Source organism: Octodon degus, unplaced genomic scaffold (genome assembly GCF_000260255.1).
Source record: "Octodon degus isolate 3935 unplaced genomic scaffold, OctDeg1.0 scaffold00075, whole genome shotgun sequence".
In the NCBI taxonomy this organism is placed as follows: Eukaryota; Metazoa; Chordata; class Mammalia; order Rodentia; family Octodontidae; genus Octodon; species Octodon degus.
Window position 1 is genome coordinate 1,862,701 of NW_004524651.1, and position 8,929 is coordinate 1,871,629.

Below are 8,929 nucleotides of genomic sequence, written 5' to 3' on the forward strand. Positions count from 1 at the left end.
TTTACCTGTATGGCTGTTTATTTATCATGTCCCTTTTTAAATTTTATTGGTACACGTTGGTAGTACATAATTCTTTGAGGAAAGTTTGTATAACTATTTACACATCTTAATTCATTCCATTTCATTACAATTTTTTCTGGTGCCACAAAAAGTAATTTTACTATCTCTTTTGCTTCTGTGGCTTATTATATCAGTGCCCTCAGCGTCTTTCATTGTATCTTAAACACCACAAACAGATTGTTTCCCTTTATAGCTATATAGGGTTTTTTGTTTGTTTGTTTGTTTGTTTGTTTGTTTTTTCCAGTGGAACCAGGGATTGAACTCAGACCCTTGCTCTTGCCAGCGAAGCGCTTATTCTACTGAACCATCTCCCTGGCCCCTAGCTATATAGGTTTGCTAGGGCTGGTTTAACAAAGTATCACAAAACCAGAATTTTTTTTTTTTTTTTTCACTTCTGGTGCCTGGAAGTCTGAGATCGCAGTAACTATAGAGTTGTTTTCTTCTGAGGCCCTTGTTCCTTCCTCTCTCCTTTGCTGGGAGGTGGCTGTCTCTGTGTACCCAAGTGTCATCTTCTCTTCGTATGTGTCTGTGTCCTGGTTTCCCTGTTTGCATAAGGACCCCGTCATATTGGATTAGGATTTACCCTAACAACTTCTGTAGAACTCAGTTACATCTGTGGAGACTACCTCTAAATAGTTACATTTTGAGGGGCAGAGGGTTAAGACTGCAACAGAAGATTTTTGAGAAGTGACACAATTCAGCCCATGGTGTTAGTATTTTCTATTAAGATGATACAGTTTTATCATTGTTAGTTTTGCCTCTTAGTGTTTATGATAGAATTAGTAGGAAATTCCTCCGTGTAGTAATTTAGTTTAAGCAAACAGCCTTAGCTGATTAAACACCCTGGAGCAAGGATGGGATTGGCAGGGGTGAGATTAAATACATTCATTCCAGAATATTTGATTTGGGCTAGGGATTAGGTTCTTTAGCACAAAAAAAAAGGCTGGTGGGCCCCATATTATCCATTGGAGATAAGTTACTGGTAAAAGGAAAACAGCTGAGAGCTTCTTACTCAAATTAATCATGGTCTACTATTGAAAAACCAGAGTAAATGAACATTTATTTAGAACAGAACAGAGCAGTATGGTATGTCTTTCTCTATTTTAGTGGCAAAAACTAACTTCAATCATGTAATATTACTCTTGAAAATATATTATTTAGAAAATTTTATGATTGACCAAGACTTAAAAGAGAAAGAATGTGAAGAGGTTATTTTATATCAGTATTTAATGTTGAAGAAATTGGTGTATTTAAACTTCTAATATAAAGTCATAAAACTACAAAGCAGGATGACCTTATGGTTAAATATTGTAACTTGCTTTGTTTAAAATTACTCAAGTGCTCTATAGGTGCTAATGAATTCTTCGACTTGAGGAGACATGCAATGAAAATTGCATCACTCTGGTTCTGCATGCTGCTATAAGCAGTGATTTTTTTTCCATCTCAAGTTTTTCATTTAGGTTGCTACCTCGTGCCAAACTAACAGATATGAATTTGCACATAGCTTTGTTTCACATCAGAAATAATAATTAGGCTCACAAAGGAAAAGTAAACTTAGCCACCTGTACAAAAGTTAGCATTTCATATTTTTTCTCTCCCTCAATCCTTGTGTCATTCCAGTTTTTTATTTATTTTCCTGGGACACCTTTGAGATTTCCTGTGTCTGAGAGTGTCATGACCAGTGCCCTTACTACCAGGGAAGTCATGGTTAGCTGGAGAGTTGGCTGGCTCTGCTCCGCTCTGCTCTGCCTCTCTCACCCTTTCCCTCTTCGTCTTCCTTCCCCTCTTTATCTCTCTACCCCTTGGGATTGAACCCAGGGCCTGCCGCTCAAACTACATCCCTAGCTTTTTAAAATGTATTTTTTATTTTGAGATAGGGTCTTGTTAAGTTGTCCAGGCTGGGTTCTAACTTGTAATTCTCCTGTGTCTGTCTCCTAGAGTGCTGGGATTACAGTATGCACCATTATGCCTCGTGTGGCGGTCTCATTTTCTTTTTTCTTTTTTTTTATCTTTAGGGAATGGTCTGTACAGGGTGTGTTCACATCTGCCTGTTTACAGCCTCCCACGAGCTAGGATTACAGGCACGTGCCACTATGCCCAGTCTCAACTGCCATCTCAGCACACGGTGGGTGAGGGTGGGGCAGCACCACAGGCCTGGGGATCAAACTTCTGTCCCCTGTGCCTGCTTGCAGGCGCTTTAGTCTGCTGAGCTATTTGGCCAGTCCTGGAGTTCTCATTTTCTGAGTACTGTTATTTCTGGCTTGGAAAGCAGTGGCAAGCTTTTACATCTTTCTCTTTACCACTCTGTTATGGTTTAGATAAAAAAAAGTCTCCCCAAGTCCTGATGTTCAGAGGTGGGGCACAGGAAGGTGATTGGATTGTGGGGCATTATACTTACCAGCTAATGAGTTCATAGCTGGGTGTGCTTCTAGGAGGGGGTGGGTATGTAGTCATGTTGCACCCATTGGGGGTCTTTGGGTGACCCTCCGCCTCTCTTTGGGTCCTTGCCCTCACTCTGATGAAGAGAATAGAAGTGGGGCTCCCAGAGAAAATGGGAGAGTGAAAAGCTGGTATAGTAAACAGCAAATGCAAAGAAAGCAGAAGAAAAGCTATGTTAGCAACAAGTGGTGCTGCAAGCTAGGAACAACCCTCTTGGGATGGCGCGGGAATGTGAGAGCACGTCATACTGTTGGGGTGAGCTGGTTCCTAAAAATAACTGCTCCCCTGATTGGTGGTTTAGGTGAATCAGAGTCTTCATCTTTGTTTCTGGAAAGGGGACAAAGTCAGCAAAACTAAATGTGGAAGACACTTTCGTAAGGATTCTTGGGTACATTTTCTCAAGTATATACTACACAGATAAAAATGATGATTTTACAATCATCAGCCCCAGATAAGCATATGATGATTTGACACTATTGAGTTGTCCATATTTTGTCCTTGGGTTTTCTTTATGTCCCCCCAATCTGCCCCTATATTAAGTAGAGTTGTGTCATTGGGGTGTAACCTCAGGGGTGTATATTTTAAAATCTTTTATTCATTTATTTATTTGGTACAGGGTCTTGCTATGCAGCTCAGACTTGTAGGGATCCTCCTGTCTCAGCCTCCCTAGCACTGGAATTACAGGCATGTACCACTACTCCCAGTGTCAGTGGCTGGCATGGCACGCCTGGGGTACCAGGTCCCACAGGGCATGCGGTACTGAGAATTGAATCCTGGTCCTTGCACTGAGCTATCTCCCCAGCCCTGGAGGGTGTATTCTTGACCTCCCATCCCTCTCCACCTACTTTTCTTCCTGGCCACTGTGGGGTGAACAGCTTTTCCATCACTGTGCCCTTTCACCATGCAGTTTCTCCTTGGTAGTCTACTGACCATAGACTAAGCACACTGAAAATATGAACCCAAGTACATTTCCTTTAGGTTGTCTGTCTCATGTATTTTGCCCCTCCAACAGGAAAGTGACTAGTATAGGAAAATGTGGCTAACATATCCTCTGATTTTTCTCTGTTGGTATTATAATATAGCTGTTAATGTTTAGGATTTTTAAAATAAGAGTGATCTGGGTTCTTATAATACACAGTTCAACCTTATACTGATTGTAAGGACAAGTACTGAGCTTCTGAGCCTCTCTAAAGAGGACTAAGAATCTTATTGTAAGTAGTAAATAGGAGAATACTAGCAGTATGCTTTGGAAGCACCTGGCTCATAGGCAGTGTTTAAAAAGTAGTAATGGGGGCTGGGGAGATGGCTCAGTAGAATAAGTGCTTCCCTGGCAAGCTCAAGGGTCTGAGTTCAATCGCTGGTTCCGCCAAAAAAATAAAAAAATTTAAAAAAGTAGTAGTAATAATTAGCAGTGATACCAGTCAGTATTTTCACTATAGTTTTGGGGAAAGAAAGTTGCCTGAAGCAATCCATAGACCAAGAGAATATGGGACTCAAACAATATCACTAGAGGGTTGGGAGGCTGGGAAGATTTTAGACAATAGAAACAAAATTTCACCTAGAAGAGAGGAGTGAATTCAAGAAATAATTGAATATCATGGTGGTTATATTTAATAATATTATATACTTGAAATTTCTGAGAGAACAGATTTTAAGTATTCTCAGAACAAAAACATTGTGAGAGGTAATGCATACATTAGTTCAACCAAGCCATTCCAGTGTATACATATTTTCTACATGTCTTTGTGTACCTAATTTCTAATTTAATTGCATCCATATGATTTTGAACTTCTAAAATTTATAGAAAGTTATTGCTTTGTGTATATTTTACATTAGTGAATTCTTCATGTATACTTGGGTATGATGAGCAGTCTGTAGTTGTTAGCTAGCGTATCCTGTGTATATTAAGTCAAGATGTTTCATCATCTAATTCCTTGTTGATTTTTCTATATACTTGTTTTGATAAGTAACTAAAAACGAACTATTATAACCTCTAATATTGTTTGTGGATTTCTATTTTTTATTTCTGTCAATTTTTGCATAATTTTGAAGCTCTTATTCAGCAACTGTATAGTAGACTGTACATCTTTTAGATAAATTGTCTTTTTTGATCATTATGAAATTTCCTTCTTTTTTATTTGTAATGTTCTTTTTTTTAAATGTATCCTTTTTTCTTTTTTAGTAAGGGTCTCCAGGGTCTCAGTGTCTCAGGGTCTCACTATGTAGATCGGACTCCTAGTGATCCACCTGTGTTCAGCCTCCCAAAGAGCTGGGGTTATAGATGCTGGCCACCATGCCCAGTCTCAATCCCAGTCTCAACATGCTCTGGGGGCAGGGCCAGCACCACATGCTATGGATCGAACCGCAGCCGCTGAGTCTGCCTAAGCAGGCCCTTCGATCCACTGAGCTATGTTCTTTATTTTGAGTCCTACTTTGTCTGACGCTAACACAGCGATAGCTTTCTTATGTCACCTATTTTCATGGAATGCATTTTCCTATTCTTTTACTTCTTCTGAGCTCTTTGCTTCTGTACATGTATTTTCTCAGTTCTTCACAGATGAACTATTTCTGTTGATCTGTTGTCACATTCTTTGACTCAGTTGCCATCTCCAGTATGCTATTCTGTTGTCTACTGAAATTTTCATTTCAGTTATTGTATAGTTTTTAGTTTAAGATTTACCTTTAAAAAATAAAACAAACAAAAAATTTTTTTTTCTTTTTTTGAGACACTCTCCCTGTGTAGTTCAGGCTGGGCTTGGGCTCATTATGTAACCTGGGCTGGCCTTGAACTTGTAGTGATCCTCTGTCCTCAGCCTCTGAAGTTCTGGGATTATAGGTGTGTGCCTCCACACCCAGCTACACTTTATTTTATTTTATTTTTCTTGAGACAGGGTCCCACAGTGTAGTATAGGTCAGCCTTAAACTCATTATGTAGCCAAGGATAGCCTTGAACTCAGTCTCCTGAGTACAGAGTTAATAGACATGTACTATGCCGCCCAGCTCCATGTATTTAGTTCATTTAAAAATGTCAGTAGCTTTATGGACAAATCCATGTATACAACTTGTTCATTTAAAGTGTGCAATGTAATGGATTTTTATTATCTAAACAAATATGTGCAACCACTTCCACATTCATTTTTAGAGTATTTTCAGAGAAACTGGATCAGGCCAATGACTCACTGGTGGAACATTTGCCTAGCAGGTATGAGGCTCTAAAGTTTGATCTTTAGCACTAAAACAAACAAGATGCCAATGAAACAAAAGCCCTATACCCTTTAGTTATTGCCCCAAATTCTCTTTCTCCTCACTCCAAGCCCTAAAACCCCATGAATATACTTTCCTTTTTTGGCACTCCCTTTACTGGAGATTAAACTCGGGGTCATTGCCATGCTAGGCAAGTAAACTACTACTGAGCCACATCGCCAGTCCAGGTGGTAAATTTTACTTTGAGACAGGGTCTTACTTCTGTGTACCTTGATTCATGGATGATCTATCATCAAAATATAAGGTGTCTGTTTAAATTTTAGAAGTTATTACAATAAAAAATGTGTTGCCATTAATCTTCCTCAAACAAAATCTGTTTGTTTTGAACACATTTTTCCCACCATTCCTGCCACTTTCTGAAGCAGGAACTGTCTTCCTTCCTATCTTTATGTAGCAGGATCCAAGCTACAGGGAATGCTTCTGTGAGTGCCGTCCAACAGCAAGGCAGGCTTGGGGAAACACTGTGACGTGGACTTGCCCACCTGACTCATGGGACTGGGCACAAAGCAACTTGCTCTACTCTAAACTCAGAATGGCCATTAAAAGTAAATATGTTGGATTGATTCAGGACACCAAGGCAGCAATGATTGTGAAGTGAAAGACACTCACAAAAGAAGGCTTCAAAAACTGCTTCAGAAAGTGGCAAGATGGGCTAAGTGTGTTCTAAATGAGTGTGAGTACTTTTTTTTTAGGTTTCAAATTCGTTTTTTCATTTTTCAATCTTAATACAAATGCTTGACTGTGCTCAGTTGTCAAGCTGCATGCATGAAAAGCTGGCCAGCCCAGACAGCGTATTAATCATTAGCAAATGGAAACTTTAAGGAGTCCTCTAAGTGCTTCCTTATCATTAAGGTAGTACAATTATTTACATTGTAAAACTGATGTGTAGCTTGATCTTTGTAGGGAACAGGACCACCAACCAATACATGCAGATTTTGTGTGTGGACAGAATGTACTTCTGACATTCAGTTTTGCTATATAGAAACAGAATGAATAAATGAACTTTTTTTTTCTTTTCTTTTCTTTTTTTTTTTTTTTGCAAGAGGTAAGTAAAAGATTCAATTTGATTCTTCTAGAGGGGGAAAAAGTAGTTGAAAGTAGGTCTTCATTTTGCAGTCATCATCTGTACAAATTCTTTTTCTTTTTAGTACAAGGTCTACAAGGTCTCACTACATAGATCAGACTCATAGTGATCTTCCTGTTGTCAGCCTCCCAAGAGCTGGGATTATAGGTATGTGCCACCACGCCCAGTCTCAATAACTGTCTCAGCGCGCCCCGGGGCAGGGGCAGCACAGCAGGCCGGGGATCAACCCCAGCCACTGCATCTGCCTAAGCAGGTGCTTTAATCATCTGTAGAAATTCTTCATAGTTGACTTTTCCATCTCCATCAACCTCTGCTTCTCTGATCATTTCATCTACTTTTTCATGTTAGTTTTTCTCCTAAGTTTGTCATGACATGACTTAGTTCTGCTGCAGTCATGTATCCATTTCCATACTTGTCAAAGACTCCAAATGCCTCATGGATTTCTTCTTTGCTATATGTATCTTTCATTTTTCTAGCCATCACAGTTAAAAATTCTGGGAAGCCGATGGTGCCATTACTATCGGCATCCACTTCGTTGCTCTTATCCTGCAGCTCAGCTTCTGTTGGGTTTTGACCTGATGACAGTTCCTAATTCTTTTATTGTGATGGTTCCATCGCCATCTTTATCAGATAGAGGGAAAGCTTCCTTGAATTCAGCGATCTGCTCTTCAGTCAGCTGACAAGCCCTCCGCCATGGCTTGCGCGGGGCACCGCAGGGTGTGATCTGAGGACGCGCCCTGGCCACACTGCTGGCTCTGCCTGGCCCAAGCGGGAGTATTTTGACAATCTGTGTTGTATTGTAGTCATTTTAAAAATTTAACCACTTTTTAATCAGTATTTCATGCATATAGACCATTTACACATATCAGTTGAAGACTGTCTGTTCAGGTCCTTTGCCCATTGTTTAAACTGGGGTTTTTAATAACAATTTTTAAATATTTTATTTATTTATTTGATACAGGCCCTTGCTGTGCAGTTTAGACTCATAGTGATCCTCCTGTTTCAGCCTCCCCAGTTCTGGGATTACAGGTGTGGACCACCATGCACAGTTTCGGTGGCCAGCATAATGGGACCAGCACGGCATGTGATGCCGGGGATCGAACCTGAGTCCTTGTACTTTCCAGACAGATGCTTAGATTACTGAGCTATCTCCCCAGACCCTGTTTTTTTTTTTTTTAAATCAAATTTTCTGTATATATTCTTAAGAAATGTGTGTTTTACAAATCATATAATCTCCCATTCTCTGGGTTATCTTTTCACTTTCTAAATAGTGTTCTATGAAGCATTGAAGCTTGATCTTCATTATATCTAATTCATCTATTTTCCTTCTGTTATTTTTGATTTAGGTCTCATATCTAAGAATCTACTGCACACTCCAAAGCTATTGATTTTATTTTTATAGTTTACGTTTCTTTGCTGAGATTTGCAGTTCGCTTTTTAAGACTATTTCCTTTCAACATATTTTCTTTTAGATCATGCAAAATGTTTGCAATAGCTTCTTCAAACCTCTACTAAATCAACATGTGGGCCATCTCAGAGTAGATACATGTGACTCACTTGTTCTTCCTTGAGCCTAGGTCACATCCTCTTGCCTGTTTCTCTACTCAGTGGCTCATGAGGTTATAAATCCAAAAGTTGGCTAGGCTATGCTTCTAGCTATCCAGGTCCTCTATGTTTGTGGCAGAATTTACTTCCTATGGCTACATGATTGAGATCTCCATTTTCTTGCTGCCGGTAAGCCAAGAGTCACACTTACTTCCCAGAGGGCACCTGCATTCCTTGCTGCATGGTGCCCTCCACTGTAAAGCCAGTGGTGGAGAACTTTTTGTACAGCGAATCCCCATCATGCTTTGAATATCTGGCTTTGTCTGTTCTAACCTCTAAAACCAGATTTCAAGTGCCTCTGTGATTAAGTCAGTCTCACCTGGATAAGCTCCCTTTACGAGGTCAGTTGGTTTACATTACCTATGGAATTTCTTTATAGCAGCTCTTAGAATAGGGTTTGATTAAATAACTGGGCAAAATGTATGTACATGAGACAACCTGGGCGGCAGGATCCTGAATAGACCCAAAGCGCAGGCC

General features: G+C 39.8%; 1 pseudogene; it reads right to left on the minus strand.

The window, feature by feature from the left end:
- Positions 1-7,092: 7,092 nt before the first annotated feature.
- Positions 7,093-8,635, minus strand: LOC105742806 (annotated as a pseudogene).
- Positions 8,636-8,929: the final 294 nt, after the last annotated feature.